The 18,190-nt window shown below is 38.9% G+C and overlaps 1 protein-coding gene across 13 annotated transcripts in view; it reads left to right on the top strand.

The window, feature by feature from the left end:
- LOC149148932 (uncharacterized) overlaps positions 1 to 18,190 on the top strand; it is a 156,528-nt gene that overhangs the window by 18,645 nt on the left and 119,693 nt on the right. For 9 of the 13 annotated variants that reach the window (XR_016262960.1, XR_016262956.1, XR_016262955.1 and 6 more), the window contains 3 exons: positions 6,953 to 7,002; positions 8,307 to 8,448; positions 8,589 to 8,675. The exons of 1 other annotated variant lie outside the window; for it this stretch is intronic. The gene's annotated coding sequence lies outside the window, so the exon portion shown is untranslated. Of the gene's footprint in view, positions 1 to 5,782; positions 5,886 to 6,952; positions 7,003 to 8,306; positions 8,449 to 8,588; positions 8,676 to 18,190 lie in introns of those variants that run through there. 3 more of the 13 variants (XR_016262963.1, XR_016262959.1, XR_016262958.1) reach the window with 3 other exon arrangements.

Here is an 18,190-nt window from a genome sequence, read left to right as displayed (position 1 = left end):
CTTGAGTTGTATTTCCAGGCATAATTCCATTGCCATGAGCTCAACCATATTGTTGGTTGCTTTTCCTAGATAACCGTGGAAGATGAATTGTTTGTTTCCTTCCTCATCCCTCATGACCCCTCCATATCCTGCTTCCCCCGGATTCCCTTTTGAGGCCCCATCTATGTTAAATTTTAAAAAGCCATGTGAAGGGGGTTGCCAAGAAGACTTTACAGCTGAGGTAATCTTGTTGATTTGCATAGAACCCTGAGGGGGGTGAACCTTGAACTCTAACTTCTCCAATATTCTGGCCTCTCTTTGTCCAATGGGTTTGCCAATAGCTACACCTCCTAGGATATGAACAGTCTCTTTGAGTTGTTTAAGAATTAGCTTAAGGATATTGCTCACCAGACTCGCTTTATCCTTGAAAATCCTGTTGTTGTGCTCCTTCCAAACATTCCAGATTATGAATCTTGGGGTCAGCGTCCAGGCAGAGTTAATGATCTCATTATCCGAAAAGTTTTTCCGCCAGTTCTTCAAAGTAGTAATGATGTCATTTACATTTTTGTCTATTTGTTCGAAGACTTCACCAATCCAATTCCAAAGTATTGTAGTGAAAGTGCATCTATTCAGGAGATGATTTGTAGTTTCTTCCTGTTGTCTACATAAGTGACATCTTGATGGGCCAACAAAACCTCTTTTTCTTAGGTTATCCCATATCAGAATCTTGCCCTGTTGAACCAACCACTTGAACAGTTTGACTTTTATCCAATGAGGATTATCCTAGAGTTCTTTCCACGTCTTATCAGTGTTTGGAAGGTTTAGTCCCGAATCTATCCTTTTGGCCTCCTTAAGGTTGAAGAGACCTGCCTTGTTCTTTCCCCATCTTAGTTGATCGTCCAAGTTTGAGTTTAAGATTTGCCTCTTGTCTAAGAGACCTTTAAGGGCTATAGCTTGAGTATGCAGCGTACCCATGCCACTATAATCTGAAAGTTTCCATGTTCTCCATTTCCCATTGTTCCTTGATTGGTCCCAATAGTCACTTACTCACCTTAATCCTTTGTTGGTGGTATCGGTGAGAATGTCTGCTAATTCATCACTTCGGAGATTGTCCTCTTGCTGCCAATTATCCTCCCAGAACTAGGCTATATTTCCATTTCTGATCTCCCAGAAACTGTGATTTTGGACTAGGGCCCTGTTCTCCCATGCCCTGTTCCAAATTGCAGAACCTTTTACTTGTCCTGTCATTCTGATTAGGTTCTTCTCCTGCCATTCTCTTGCATATTTTTGCTTCCATAGTTTTTCCCAGGGGGCTTGTATTTCTTTTAGCCATCTCCACCAGATTTTGGCACCAAGAACTCTGTTAAGAATTCCTGGGTCATGAAGACCCAAGCCACGATGGGACTTAGGTTTGCAAACCTTGTCCCATGCCACAAGGGCCCATTTCTTCTTTTCTTCACCTTTCCCCCAGAGAAAGTCTCTCTGAATGTTTCTTACATTAGTAATTACACCAGTTGGTGCCGAAATGGCAGATAGCATATAGATAGGGATACTTTGGAGGATAGCCTTAGTTAGAATCAATCTCCCTGCTAGATTTAGTGCTCTATTTGTCCATTTGCTTATCTTATATTTTAGCTTATTAAGAACATGCTCCCAGATATCCTTGTGAAGCGGTTTGTCAGTGAGGGGAACTCCCAGATACTTCACAGGCAGTGACTCCCTTCGAAAGCCCAAAATTTTGGAAAGATTTCTTTGTATTGAAATATCAGTATTGAAAAATCAAATATTTGATTTAGTAAGACTTATCTCTATGCCTGCTGCCCTAGAAAATTCACTCAGAATCTGTTTGAATGCTTTGGCTTCCTTGACAGTGGGTGTGCCTTGAAGCATAGTATCATCCACAAATTGTTGATGTGTCACCGTGTCCCCACCTTGAGTAATTCTCAGACCCTGAATTCTCCCTTCCTCCTTAGCAGCTTTGATTGCTCACCCTAACCCTTCCATCATTAGAATAAAAAGGAAAGGAGAAAGAGGATCGCCTTGCCTGAGACCTCTTGAGGGCTTGAAGGTTTTGGAGGGAGAGCCATTGAGAATAATTGAACAACTAGCGGTGGTAATTAGCGCCATAACCCATTTAATCCAATTGTAATCAAAGCCATAGGCTTTTAATATTGCTCTTATGTACGACCAGTTAAGTTTGTCATAGGCCTTTTCTATGTCCAGCTGAATTATCATCCCTGCATGTTTATTGGTAATGAGTGAATGAACCATTTCATGTGCTTGAATTATGTTATCTAGAATTTGTCTTCCCTCCACATAACCCGTTTGCTCCTCTGACACTAGAGTTGGAAGGAGTGGTTTGAGACGGTTGGCAATTACTTTGGATATAATTTTGTATACCACATTGCATAATGCTATAGGTCTAAATTTGTCTGGAGAGGTGGCCTTTTCCTGTTTGGGGATTAAGGCTATGAAAGATTCGTTGAGCGCCTTTAAGACTGTCTTAAATCGTCAAGAGTCTTCCACTACCTCCAGGATGTCCTGTTTCACTATCCTCCAACAAGCTTTGAAAAAGTCCACATTGAAGCCATCCGGGCCTGGTGCTTTCCCATTGTGCATCTCTTTAACGACTTCCTCAATTTCTTCCTCTGTTACTGGTTTGTTGAGATTGTAATTATCTTCTCTAGTAACCAATTTAGGAATGTATTGAGTAAATCTTTTCGTAAACTGGTTTCTGTCTTCCGAGGTTTCTTCAGCAATTTTCTGAAAATGTTGGACTAGAACCTTCTCCATTTCTTCATGAGTGTTTCTTTCTATTCCACGTTGATCTGTAAGTTTCACAATTCTATTGTTGTTTCTGTGAGCTATGGTGGATCTGTGAAAGAATTTGGTGTTTCTCCCCCTTTCTTTAATCCATTGTACTCTGGATTTCTGTCTCCAGAATATTTCCTCTTGAAGACATCTATTGTCCCACTCTTGCTGGAGTGACTCTGCCATCTCTTTCCTTTAATCTGTGTAGCCTTCTATGATGAGAATCTGGTTTATTTCCTTTAGTTTATTTTCTACATCTCCTTTAGCTTTGAAGATGTTACCAAATTCCTTTTTATTCCACTCTTTGAGTCTGCCTTTGATGTCTTTGAGCCTGCAGTGTAGAAGGAACATCTTTGTACCCTGAAGGTGTAGTTTTTCCTTCCACCATTTTTCAATGTTTGTGAGGAAGTTTGAATGTGTGAGCCAAGCATTCTCAAACCTGAAGGGGTGTTCCTTGGTTTACCAAAAAGAGAAGACTCCAATTGGATAGGCCAGTGATCTGAACCTCCAAAAGGTAGTATGAACGAAGTAATGTTGCTTCCCCTGAGAAGAAGTTCTTCTGAAACAATAAATCTGTCCAATTTTGAGGCTACTTGGGTAGGGCCCCCTCTTTTGTTATTCCAAGTGAGAATTCCATTGCTTGTTTCCATATCAACCAATTTCATATTGGTGATAAAGTTCTGGAAGGCGACTGAATCTCTACCAAGTGTTCTAGTTCCTCCTTTCTTCTCCATGAGCGATTTTGTCATGTTAAAATCACCTCCAAGAATCCAGGGTAGAGCTGGGTATCGCTTCTTCATATCCTCTAGTGTTGTGAGGAGTCGAAGTTTGTCCTCCATTGGTTGCGGACCATAGACATTAGTGATCATGTAACATTGTCTGTCACCCACCGGTTGGAAAATTAGAGAAAGGTGATGTCTGGATGCCTCCGCATCAATCACACCAAATTTTTGTGGATCCCATAGAGTGAGAATGCCACCAACAGATTTATTTGCCTTAACTTCAAGGTATTCATATCTATTTAACCATTTGCTATGTTTTTCACGGATCCTCTCCACTAAGTATTTTGTTTCTTGTATGAATACTATGTCAGGTTTTTCCTCTTTGATCCTGTTACCTAGATTCCTCTGTTTTCTTCTGCTCCCTAGTCCTCTAATGTTCCAGGTTGTGATTTTCATTGAGGTGGGGTTTTAAAGGAGTAACTGGAAAGGTATTTCATCCTTCCTGAGTCAATCATGAGTTTGCCACACTCCAGCAGTAGTTCTTTCTATCTTTTTCTTCCCTCCTCTTGCTTGGATTTTTGGTTAGTTTTGCTGTTATTAATCCTATTGAGGAAGTCCCTTTATTTTCCTGGTTATCATGTCCTCTTTTGACTTCTGTAGCTGTTTGCTGTGACTTGTTAAGGAATATCTGTTGGACCTTGTCCACATCCTCCTAAGGGATGGAGTTTATTCCCAGGTTTCCTCCTTGTTCTAGAAATTTTTCTACCTCTAGTTTCTCCCTTTCCAGGATCTCCTGTAAGTCTTGGTCCTCTGTACCACTTTCACTTTGAGTCATTTCCTGGTATTTTTCTATTTCCATGGTACTCAAAGGGTCTGTCGTGTGTTCATTCTATTCCTGAGTGAATTCCATGTTGGTCTCTTTTCCTTTCCCCCTTGCTGTCTAACTCTCTGTACTCTCTTTATCACCTCCATCTACTTCTTTTTCTCCTAAGATCTCAAAACTCTTGTGACTTCTTCATTCGCAATAGGGTTCTTTTGTGTCTTCCTTCCCCCTCCTTTTCCTTTTCCTCTTACTTTGGTGAAACCTGTCTGGTCTTTCCCTTTGCTGGTGTTATATTTTCCTCCCTTCTATTAAGAGGACAATCTCTAGATAGGTGCCCATGCTCATGACATTTATGACATCTGAACTGGATGTGTTCATAGTCAACTATTTGAACCCATTCCTCGTTATAGACTTCTAGAATGACCTCATCTGGAAGGGCTCCTGATAAGTCCATCTCCACACATATACGGGCATAGGAGGTATATTTTCTCCGTAGAGTTGCCTCTAAAATTTTTAAGAAATGACCTAATTTATTGCCTATAGCTTTTAAATACTCTGGCATCCAATAATCTAAGGGTAAGGAGTATAGTCTAATCCATAGCGGTATCGAAGTGAAGGTTTCTCGTTCTGGCACGAAGTTCATCGTCCATGGCCGCATATAGAAACCAGCAGCTGCAAAGAAGTAATGTCCTCCTTCAAAAATCTTGTCTCTGTCTTCCATGTTCGTGAACACTATTGTAAAAAAACCTTTGGATCCAAGATGTATATTTAACTTCCCCTTTGGTTTCTAGTTGTATTTTATCCAGGTGTACAACGCTTTCTCTGACGGCCAGATTCCCATAAATTTGCATATGATGGTATAGTTTGCCATGTGATCCTTGTGTGCTTGTAGAGCTGGATCATTTAGAATAACCCGAGGTTTAGATATGGTCTTGGGTTTACAGGGCCCCATATTGGCTCTGTTCTCAGTTCCCTAACCTCTGTCTTTCGTTGTCTCTTCCTGACAGTCTTCTTCATGGGCCCCTTGATCTGCATGGGTTTTGTTGCCTTCCGCCTTTTGAGTTTCAGTGTTTTTTGTCTTGACCTCCAATGGTTGTGGAGGTTATTTCTTATTCCCTCCTCTTCCTCTGTTTGTAACCATATTACTGTAGGAGGGAGTGGGGCTCCCTCCTCCTTGTGCCTCCATGGGTTCCTGTTGCCCTCTGTCACTCTCTTAGTTAAACCCTAGAACCCTCTGCGGAACCAGAAATCGCCTCAGTTTTCATTTCTTTCAAGAATATAAGATCGACATCTTGATCAAATTCAACATCCTCCGGATGGTATGTATCTTTCATTTTTGTTTTATTCTTTTCAATTTATATGTCTATTAATTCTTTTTTTTTTTTCAATATTTATGTAATTTAACGAAAAATAAACATCCAATCAGAATTTTTCACTGTAATCAAGAGGGTTTTCTGGTTGATTTGTTTTGCACAGAGGAATTGAGAAGGCAATGAATGATGCCTTGCCTAGCTAAGGATGCCTTACCTATGCTCTAATTTTTCCTTTCAGTAAGATTTACTTCTCATTTTCCTCTTCAATTGGCTGCTTATTAGAAAGTTTGTTTATTTGTTTGTTTTTTGTTGGGCATATTGACTTCTTTTGTCAAAACGAAATTAAAATTCATTGTGATATGTGTAATTTTTAGACATTGAAGAGGCTACCAATTCTCTAAGATAGAGATGGCTTTGAGTGTTTATGATATGTATGTATATATTACTTCACATTTATGATATTTTCAGTTGTCATAAGCATTCACCATATTTTTGGTCAGGTGGGTACCTTGTCTATGTAATGGAAATCATAAAATGCATTTTTGGATATATGTTATTTTCATCAAATTAAGACAATAAAATCTTGGTGATAAAAAAGCAAACAAAGTTAGGAAGCAAAAATAATTTGTCATCTTTAACCTGTACAGTACACATGATTATGAATCTGGTTATATTATAAATAAGTCTTACTAAAAAAGAATAGAATAACATTAACAAGGTTTATGTTAAATATTATTTATAAAATTAAATATTATAAATAAGTCTTACTAAAAAGGATAGAATAACATTAACAAGGTTTATGTTAAATATTATTTTTAATTTATAGTTAAATTTCAGTAAAATTAAATTATAATTAAATTAAAATAATTATATAAATTAAATGTTTAATAAATTTAATAATCATCAATTTAAAAAATAATTTTTAATAAAAAAATTCTAATAACAAATTCAAAATTTGTTCTAAATTCAAAATATATATATATATAAATTTTAAAATTATAATTAAACTAAATAATACCAACTATGCAAAGAACTTTACATCTTAATTTCTTTTCAATCTCTCTGAGTACTTTTCAATTCCTCTAGGTGCTTAATAAAATCTTGGGTTAGTTGGGAACTGAATTAGGTTTACCTTAATTAAACTGGAAAATGAATCTATTAAGCGGAACAAACTATTTCACATTAATTAGTCTAAAATAACAACTTTTGCAGAGTATCACCAGTAGGTGTTTCAAGTAGCTGCTGTATCTCAAGCATCTTGCAGGCATTTATCGAAAATTAATTTGAAATAACACCTTTTTCAGATGAATTCTAGCGTGGGGAAGGTGGCTTTGTGATGCTTCACTTATTTGAGGTAAGCCCATTTTCTTTTTTTCTTGAAGTAGCTGGTGGCCTATTTCAAAATTTTGCAGGTATTTACCGTAATTTAGGGAAAATTTGACGTTTCTCTTAAATTATAATGAGTAGAGTCTCTTAAATTTTCGTTCTTAAAAGTCCGAATAACTATATTTTCACTTGAATGATCAGCTTGAACAGCAAATAAGAAGCCGCGCTAGAAGTAGTTAATGAATTTTTACAAGAGACATGTCTGTAATATCCTTAAAAAACCAAAGCTTCAAAAAATCGAGATCATTACCTCGCAGTCCTTAAATTGATCTGAAGAAAAACTGAAAAACAAAGAAATAAGAAATGCACGCAGTATAAAGACGAAAGAGAATAGGAATATATCCAAATGTAAAGTTCTTGTGCGAGAAACTGGAAAAAATGAGTAACAGAAGGCAGAGCTGACGAATTTATTAAGAAAAAAAGAAAATATTCCATTGTTCCGTTCATGATTTTGAATCTTAAAAGGATTTCAAACAACAAAAACATCAAGTACAGAAAAATTCAAAAATCACATAAGAAATATCCATTGAGAAGATTAAGAATTATCTATAATTTGCCAAATTTTTGCATTTATTACGTAAATATTTAGTGTTCCGCTGAATCAAAAGCTGGCTTGCTTGCTATTTTATAAAAGAAGTGGAATTATATAGGAATTGAATTGGGATAGGATTGATAAAAACATTTTTTCCAATCATCCAAATTAAATTTAATTGGCATTCTTTTGGTTTAATGGTGTAATCTAAATTTTGGTAGATTTTATTTGTATTCTATAGCATAAATAATTTTAGATTCTGTTTATTTATTTAGGTTCAAGTATTTTTCGGTTATTATTTTTAGCCTATACATAGTATATAGTATTGTAGAGATAGGTACATAGAATATAATTTGATTTGAATATGATAAAAGGTAATCTTGGAATGGAGGAGCAAGTCTATTGGAATGGTCTTTGTGGTGGAGTACTAGGTATGTTTTTGGTTATTGGAATGGTCTTTGTGGTGAAGTACTAGTATGTTTTTGGTTTTTATCTTTTTTGAGGTATGCTTTGGTTTTTGTCTTTTTGTAGTTTCTTCCGTATAATTGTATTGGCCTTGGTTAAAAGTGTAATAGCTAGAATGCAGGGTTAGGTAGGTAGAATAACCCCTATGGTGGAGGAACATGCATGCTTTTTGTTTTTATTTATCTTCAGGTATAAATTTAGTTTTATATTTTTGCAAATATTTATCTTCTTGAGCCTATTTGTCTATCTTTCTTATACTAAGGTGGTTTTTCTAGGTACTTTTGGGATGATTTGCAGTTAAAATATGGAGGCGATGAGATGGTATTGAAAAGAAAAAAATTACATTGAGCCTTTTCTTATTTAGCTATTATGCTTCGAGATTGTGTCAAGGTCTCTACCTCCTCCTCCTACATGAAGGTACACATTCTTCCCCAATGAATAAATGGTGTGATGATTGTAAGTGGAATGTTTCTCCTTGTTTGATCTTTTTCTCAATATTGGTTTTGTTTTTTCTTGCACTCTTTATGAAGTTATGGTAGTGTTTGATTGGTTTGCAGTTAAATCACATCTAAGATGGAGCCAAGTATTTATTGTGGCGCTGGTTTATGTGCAATTCTAGAGGCATTCCCATCATTCTTGGCCAGGTACATACACATTCTATGCCTTTTCATATTAAGTATAGAGAAAACAATTAGCCCTATATATGACCATAAAATTAGTTGTTGTATGTCTATTATATATATTACATTCGAGTAATCCAAAGTTTATAAAATCACTATGAGAAGCAAAGGTTTTCAGTTTGATATTTATTTAAACATAGGAAGTGGTTGTGGTTGTAGTTGTGATTGTCATATGGTATATTTGATTTTGTTCCTTTCAACATGTTCAAACTTCAAATAGCTAACCCAATATGTGATGTGGATTCATAAGATTAGTTGGTGGATCTTTATTGCTTATATTGAACTGTTGATAACCTAAATTTTAAGAAACCATTGCGAGAGAAAAAGGTGGTAAGTTGGATATCCGTTTAGATTTAGGAAGTGATCGTGGTCCTAGTTGTGATTGTCAATTTGATTTTTTTTTCTTTCAACATTTTTCTCAGCCTTGCAATATTAATCTAGTTTCTTGATGTTCTAAAAGTTAGAAGGTTGGATGAGCGATGAGTACCTAGTAACTATTAGGGATTAGGTTTATATATATATATATATATATATATAACTAACTTGGGATGAGATCACTGCATAACCAACAAAAAGACAAGGTTTTTAATACATTGAAATTTCACACAGTAAGTTAGGATTGAATTGGAGTCTAGCTACCAATTGTGAGATCACATACTAAAGTAGTTAAGTTTATCTTAAGAGTGATTACCATTGGTAATTTATTTAATAAAATTTTCTAAAGTAGTTTACAAATTTAGTCTTACTATGGTTGCTAGTGGTAAATTATTCAACAAAATTTATGGATATATAAAATTTATTTCTTAGCTTTGTAAAGTGTGTACACGGATGAGTTGAGGTACACTCTATGCTTGATAAACTTAGTTTTGTGGACGGTGTAATGAATAATTCTTATTCCACCTTTAGCTATTATATTGTATCTCTTCTCACCTCTATTAAGTGGACCTATAGTTTTCACACCCTGTGATATAGCTTGATGATTAATACTTGTTTTCCATTTTCCTAAAAATTGTGCCAAGCTTGAATCTGCTAACTCAATACTTTTGATACTACACATCAAATTTAGCTGTAGAAGTCATGACCCTTTCTATATAAGATCATCTACAACAAAGAAGAAAGTAATGATCAATGTGGCATATGCAAAGATGATAACAAAGAAATTTATCAACATGTTGTAACTTTTTCTTAAGTTCCTCTTTCTAAACATTATTTTGATTGAAATAAATGCTAATCTCATGGAATCAAAAAATTAATTGTGGGATGATTGGAGGTGCTTTAACCGTAAGCCTTGAACACTATGTAGATTAATCTTAGCTCTTGAGGAGAAGCTTGGCCTTGAATGCTATGTATATTAATCTAGCTCTTAAGTCATACATCTCCTTTTATATGAGACAAGTTATTTGTCTACCAAACTATTTGTTGCATTTATTACTCTAATATGACCCCACATTGAGTCTCGATTGTCTACTCATCTGTTGAACAATGATGTCGTGATCTAAAGAATAAGAATCATCATAGGGGAGATTAATATACTACCCTATATCTAATAACAAATAGGCGAGATACCACTTACAATGAGAGATAAGGATCACACACATCCTATTGTTTGCTGATCTTCCCACTTTAATCCTCAAGAATCAATTGGTAGAACACCTGCATCCACTAACTTGGGGGAGATACCCAACTTTGAAGGGCTTAGCACCTAATTGCCCAGCTGATGGTCATAAGACCAAGTCATACGAAGAAAAACCTTCAACTTTGGGGCTAAAGGTGCTAAAGGCCACATGGCGGTGTTCTGAGGCCATGTTGTGGTGTTCTGAAGGAACTTGCAAACGAGCCTTAGAGAGATGTGGTGGTCCCGAGGGAGTGGTTTCCCACTCTGTCGATCATGTAGATCAACAACAGAGATCTACCCTGAAACCACCCCTCCCAAAACCACAAACTGCTCAAGAGTGGTGTCGAGGAGGGAAGGGCTTAACCCTGGTGGTTTTCGAAATAAAAAGGAATGAACTGCAAAACAAGACCCTGGAGTATTTTTTTTTTCTCCTCCAGGAGGATAGGTGGCAACTCGTGATTGGCTTGACAAACAACAGAGGATGACTTAGAACCAACCAATGAGAGGTGGACAGGTGGAATGTGTTGATTTTGGGTAGCATCGGATGTGCTCTAGCTCTGAAATTTTGTGAAGGTGCTAGAACACATGAGATCTCCAAGACCCAAAAATAGTTTGGTGAAATTCGACCCAGATTCTATTTTCTTAAAATAATTAATATTTTTAATGGGGTTCCTAAGTCTAAACTTAGGAAAATAAAAATATTAATGGGTATTAATGAAAATATGGGTGAGAATCTTCTAAGAGACGAGGATCAAGTTTAATTTAATCTTAGCCGTTGATTAGAGACTTAATCTCAACCATTGATTCATCAACAGGAAGAGTATAAGAGGAGGCTTGAGGGTCAGTTGGAAATACACCAAGTTGATCAGTTAGTTCGATTTTTCTGGGGCGAGCTTTGCTGAGGAAATCGAACAAGTGATTTATTGCGGCGAGGGGCAGAAGCAAAGATTTGGATCGTAAAGGAAGTTTTGAGCCAAAGAGTATGTAGCAGAGAGGCATCTTGAGCATCAGGAAGGCAAAACAGATGCCTATGCAGCCCAGGAGGGTCTCACATAGAGCTGATGCAGTCCAGGAGGGGCTCTTGTAGTGGCAGTGTAGAGTATTCGTCAGTAGTCCGAGATTTTGTTGGAGAAGCGAGGTTCTGAGCCGGAAGGGCTGAACAACAGCCTTCATCCAACAAATCGATCCAGTAGAAGAGGAGACACAGTTCTCTGGAGGCAAGACACTGGCCCATGTAGTGATTGCATAAGGGCTTCACAGTGTTTGTCGGAAGGGTGTCAGATCACTCATTGGATCAGTTATGACTTGAGGAGCGAGGTAAACCCTCAAATGTATTTCTTGCTGCCGTGATTTCTCTGTAAGGTTAGCCGGTGTGAGAGGCGACCTGTTGTACTAAGATTCTGCTTGCTTAATAATACAAACCCTCTATCTGCTGCACCGGTTTTCCCGCATTGGGTTTTTTCGGGGACGTGTTGTCCAAAAATAATGGTGTCCCTTTTGTGTGTGTTTCATCTATTGTTTTAGTTTATGATCTGTATGCCAGTGTAGTCTGCAGTAGTGTTTTCATCGTTGTTTATTTAATTAAATAACTTGTTGAATGAAATAACAAGTAGGAGATGCTAAACTAGTGACTACAGTCGGATTTATGTTTCTAAGATTAAGAAATTTTCACATGGTATCAGAGTGATTGCAGATCATAGGACACTGAAGCCATCAGCCGAGAGATCCAACAAATCTACTACAGAGAGGCAGCTGTCCCGAGTGACAGTGTTGTTCTAGAGCCTGAAACACAGAGGAAGGGTGACGTAGTGTAGAAGAAGTGACGCAGAGGCTCATGCAGTGCCTGTGTTAGCATTCTGGGCCAGGAGAGGGTGACGCGGTAGTCAGGAGGAGCCCACACAGTGATTGCGTTAGCTCTTTGGGCTAGCAGAGAAGCAAAGAGTGGCAGATCGGGCTCACGTAGTGACACGTCATCTTTCTGGACCGGAAAGGAGTGATGCATTGCCTAGGAGGAGTTGATCTAGCACACACAGTGACTGTGTAGAGCCTGAGGAGCTTAGATTCTTCAGTTGCTAGGGCAGAGGGAGGAGTGCAGATCAAATCTGAGGTGCTAGTGGGACATTGTTGTTGTTGGTGTAAAACAGTGTCTGAGGAGATTGAACCAAGGTAGAGGGAGTCACTGCCTTAACAAATTTCTTGCCAAAGAAATCTGGATCTGGGTTGCTGAGCAGCAGCAAAGGAGGATCGAAGAGGGGTGATTCGACATTATTTGGTGGAAGGATTTCCCTGAAGGAAATCAGGACTCAGAGCCTCAGAGGGAGTCTAGAGGGAACTTGTTCCTTAGAGGATTTCTAGCGCCAAAGAAATCTAGATTCGAGTGTTGCTGGGGCAACAACGATACGAGGAAAAGAGAACCTATTCGACACTCAGTTGAGTAGAGATGACAGTAAATGGACTGAGGGATCAGGACAGATTGGATGGAGCATCGAACTTTGTCATATGGAAGGTCAGGATCTTGGTAGTCTTGGACAAAAATTGCATCAAGGCTTATGCTTTAAGGACAATTGTTGTTCTGGTCAGATGCTAATCCTCTTAAGAAATATGAAGAGCCTCAAGAAAAGGCGAAGTGCATCATCTTAGACGGGGTCAAGGATCATGTGGTCCCACATATTGCTGAAAAGGACACAACAAGGGAAATGTGGGAGGCCTTGACCACTTTGTATGAGGGAACTTCCGTTCAACGAAAGATGTTGCTTGAGAACCATCTGAGACAGTATTAGATGCAAAAGGGAGAAGAAATCAACCCCTTACTTCTTAGGTTGCAAGGGATCCGAGACCAACTAACTTCCGTAGGGTTTACACCCGATACTGAATTCATGGTCATGACTGCCCTAAATGCAGTCACTGAACACTGGGAGACCTTTGTCCAGAGCATCTTGGGCAGGGCTTCTCTCCCCAGTTGGGAGGAGATGTGGGCAACTCTTCGACAGGAAGAGATCAGACGGTTAACCAAGGTGGGAAGTAGCAACAAAGGAATCATAATCAAGAAGGAGGAAGAGGAGGATGCAGCTCTCGCATCAGCGGGACAACAAGGGCATCAAAAGAGGAAAAAGAAAGATATATCCCAAGTCAGATGTTTCAAATGTGGAGAATTGGGTCATTTCTCCACTTACTGCCCTCGGAAGAAGGGCAAGGAAGAAAGTCTGACTAAAAGGCTGCTCCAACGAAAGCTGACAAAGAGAACGATGATGAGGATTGTGCCTTAAGTGCTCATACACCTCTAGAGAAGAGGTGGGGTGATATTGAGCTGTAGTCGGGAGCACTACACGGGGGAAGGATCCTTGAGGTGCCCAAACTCTTGGAACACATATGGCTATGGGAGCCCTTAATGACAATAGCAGAATGACGGGAGTTAGTTGGTACGAGGGATGATGGAGTGACAGTGGTAGAGCTAGAGTGCCAAAGTGTGAAACGATGCAGAAGAGTGTTGCAGCAGTGTTTGAGGCATAGAGAAGATACAATAATAGTGCAATAACATCAGAGGGTTAGCACAGATTAGCAGCAAAGGTAGCTTCAACATCACGGGGTATCCAGACTGACCAGCATGTCAGCTTTTGGGTAGATTTTTCAGTTTCTTACTTCTCAGCAACTGAGTTGTAGTACAACAGTTAGCAATGGCAGTCTAAATCTTAATTCATGCTAAAAGACCAGTCCAAATCTTAATTCATATTAAATCAGCAGAGGAACATTCTCTGTTGGGTGGCCCATTTCTGGCACCCAGATTGTACTATGAAACTGCTTAATAATAAAACCCTTCGATAGTTGCACCGGTTTTCCCGCATTGAATTTTTCTGCGGACATTATTTGAAAAATAATGGCGTCACTTCTGTGCTCGTTTCCTTGAGTTGATGATCTATATGTGTTGAGACTGTACTTGTATTGATTTTCAGTATTTACATGGTAATAACTTGTTAATTAACAGAACAAGTAGGAAGAAATAAATCAGATAGTACAGGAAGAATTTCTAACAAATAGACTTAGAAATTCCAATATATTTTTCAATTCACCTAGAAGTTCATTCTCTTCTGGGGTAGCTTGGACTGGATGAGTTAATCTTTCTGGAAAGGGTGGTGGATTCACTCTAAGCATACTTTCCTCTCTTTCCTCCTCAGTCTCCCTAGGTGGAGATGGAGGTTGGTTGTCCGGGAGCACTCTCCTAGACCTCAGGTTGATCTCTTGAATTTCCACAGCATAAGCAGGGTAGAATGTCTCTCCACTGTAGACCTGTTGTGCCTGTCTGTAGTTCGGGTTCGGATTTGGTTGGGCAGGCATCTGAGGTTGTTTAGGTGCTGCAGGGTGTAAAAGTTGTGGTTGAGTAGGAGGTGAAGGCAATAAAGCTGGAGCATTGTTGTATGGGGGCCTCCACCTTTGGGGTGGTGCATTCCACTGAGGCTATGGAGAGGTATATGGTTGAAATGGTTGATTGATCTGCTCGGAATGGCACTAAGGTGCAAAAGACCATGGAGAAGGTGTAGACTAGGAGGGATGAGGAGGAGGCCCCTAAGAGGGAATGTATGTGTTTTGGTTAGGGTTGTAATATGCATAGGATGACCCTTACATGCCTTGCTGGTATGGTCGAGGCCCATTAGGCCTTTTTTGGTTTATGTAGCAGAGCTATTCAGTCACCCCTTCAGTTCCTTGATACACATCTTTTAGTCCAGGTCGAGAAGGGCACTTGTCTGTGGAGTGGTTTTCTTCACAGACCGAGAAGATTTCTATAAGGTTTAATAGACATTCATTCCTAGGGTGCCTCCTTGTGCATTTGGGGCAAAAGATGGCTAATGTTCTCTCTGCTTCCTCTTGATGTGCATAGTGTCCATTAGTAGGGCAAGGGTTTGGAACATTTCACTCTTAAAATCTTCCAACATGTTTCCAATTTCACCTTTTATAGATGTGTTGGAAGAGGATGTGTTGGCCACTGTTTGATTGCCCCTACCTTCTTTCCTGGTTGAGCTAGAATGGTTTTTAAAGACGGTCTTGATATCTTCATAAGGTAGTTGGTAGATGTCGCCTCTTGATAGCAGGTTTAGGGTATCCAGAAGATCTTCCTTGACCCCCCTGAGTAGGAGTGTGCACCTGGCCCTTTTGTAGTTAAGCTGGAATCTTTACTCATAATCCTCTAAGGACTCATCATGCCCCAAGGTCATTCTAAAAATTTCCTGTTTAGTTTCTTTGGACTTGCCGTAGTCCTGATACTTTTTGTTGAAGGCTTACTACATCTGAGCCCAAGTGGTGATACTATCCCCGGGTAAACCCATGAACCAACGCAGAGCTGCATCCTTGAGAGTGGATGGGTATCATTTCAACTTCTGATTATCAATGGTGTAATCATAAGTTCTGGATATGACAGCGAATTCAAACAAGAAAGTGTCTGGATCTTCTGAGGTCAGGCCATGGAAGTGAGGAAGAGAAGAGGGCTTATGTTTTTTCATCTTGGCATCCCCATTGGTTTCTTTGATGGGAAAATCACGCTCAATTCTTTCTCTATCTCCTCTTTCATTTCTATTTTCAGCAATTAGGTTAGTTGGAATGGGTTATTCTTCTTCTTCCCCTGTAGGATCTTCAAAAATCTCTGGTTGTTCGCCTAAGGGGTCCTCCAATTCACAGCGACCGAATAAGAGGGAAGGTTGTTTGTTTGAAGTAGTGGGGGTATTTGGTAGAAATTTTCTTAAGTTATCCCTATTCCTACGAGGCATGAAAGAAGTGTTTTTGTTTTGTTTTTATTTTCTAGCTTTAAGATTAATTGCAAAATTGGAAAGACAAACTGAATGGAAACTCACTGCTGAATGCAATCTCTAGCAGAATGGTAAGGAAAGAAAATCAACTTACAACTATCTTGCAAAAATGAAACTAATAGCAGAATGAAAGAGATAAGAAATGGAAGAAAGAAAGAAGAAATCACATCTACTCAGACGCCTCCCCGGCAACGGCGCCAAAAAGTGATGAGCACCAGTGTTTTAGCAAGAATGTTGCAACTCCCGGGGCTACCAACTTTACTTTATCAACCTAGGGTTCTTACAAACTTGGAGGTGATAGTGCTGTATACAAAAGTAGATGCAATGGGTCCACTCTTTGTCACTGGTGAGCTGGCGATGGACCACTAGGAATTCTCAAACTAGCCTTCTATTGATTTAGAAGAAGTTTGATTACTAATGGAGAAAGGGGAATTTTATCCTAGTTGAGAGAATTGAAATATTATCTACTGCAATAACGAAAGACTGAAATAATTGCTTTAAACACACCACTCATCTACCTATTTGTTAAGAGATCTTGCTGTAGAAGAATTCTAAGCTAACACATGCGTAACCCTAACTATCCTAAGCATGCAATATAAGATAATCAAACACTTTACTGCTGTGCATATGAATGAACACAATAACCCTTTTCTTTTTGTCCTTTTTGTGACTATATCCTTGAGAGTTGGATTTATCTCTCTAAAGCTACTGCTAAAGCTACTGGAAGCAAACTAATCAAATTCACTAATACTTTCAATGAAACAATGCCAACATTAATTCAACAAGTAATCTATGAAATAACCTAAGCATACGAGTACAGTAAAAGGAACCTCTGCTGCTAGGGTTGGGCCTTAACCCAAGAGCTTCATCCCTCTGAGTCAGCTTAGTGCTGGATCAAAGAAATGCTCATTTTCATTAACATATCAAAAAATACATAACAGTGTTTTGCCACAATCCTTAAACTTGAAAGTGCTTAATTATCTTGCAAGCTTGCACGCTGTCACCCCCTAGAAATTTGAACATGTCTTCAAAGTGTGTGACTGCTTGTTCTTGTGTAGCAAGGTACCTAGGTTCAAGCATAGGATAATTTGCAATGAGGTTGTGGGTGTTGATGACAACTATTGTATTAGATTGTTTAGCTCTGATCATAAGGAGTTCTGTCTCTTCTCTTACCATTATCTTTTTTATCTTTGTAGCTCTTGCCTCCTCATGATTCATCCAGGATGCTAAGGTCAGCAATTGCAAGTCTCCTAGTTTTTAAGTTGGGTCCCATACATTAAAATATATCAAAGCCAAGTTGTGTAGGTAAAACTCAGACATTTTTGCTCTATCTTCCAAGGTGCTTTGATCACAGAGATCAATGAATTGTCTATAGTCTTGGAAGGGCATAGTGCCTCTTTGTGCTAGAGTCTTGATTTGGAATTGTAGCCATTGTTCCTTGAGATACAAGGCATAAGACTTGGTTGGCATCCTACACTGGATTGCCTCCAAGGATAAACTGGCCATAGTTGCCAATTGGCTTTCCCTTTCTTGTAGTTGTCCCCTTAGCCATGCATTCTCTGCTTCTAACTGAGATTTCATCATTGCTTCTCTGTCCCTTATGCTGCTCAGTTCTCTGCCCATCTCCTTCAATTTATCCTCCATGTGGCCTACATCCTCCACCCCTTTTGATTTGGCAATTTGCATCCACCTGTGTGTCCTTGCCCTCTCTTTTTCAAGTTCAAAGAATAGGGGAATGGCAAACTTCTGTGGGATTACCCTACCTCCTTCAATGAACCTATAATAGGAGTTGAGGTTTCGCTGTGGTCTACGTTCTCGCAGTTCGTGGTCTTATTTCTTCATTTCTTGTTGAGTGATACCTTCTTGGTCCCTTTTTTGTGCTTCCTGTAGGTTTGACAAAGTTTTATGTAGGATCGCCTTTGCTTCCTGTAGGTCTGTCTGTGTCTCCTGTGGGAGACCTTTTCCCTTTGATGAGGCTGACCTTGTGACAGGCCTCCTAACATAAGTGATGGGAGATTTGGGAGAGGCTTGTTCTGATTATCTTTCTCCTTGATTTTTCTCTAGAGCAG

Source organism: Pinus tabuliformis, chromosome 9 (assembly GCF_031772625.1).
Source record: "Pinus tabuliformis cultivar Carrire ecotype Pingquan chromosome 9, CPIR1, whole genome shotgun sequence".
Taxonomy (NCBI): domain Eukaryota; kingdom Viridiplantae; phylum Streptophyta; class Pinopsida; order Pinales; family Pinaceae; genus Pinus; species Pinus tabuliformis.
The sequence above is the reverse complement of the archived record's forward strand: the minus strand, read 5'-3'. Positions and strand labels throughout refer to the sequence as shown.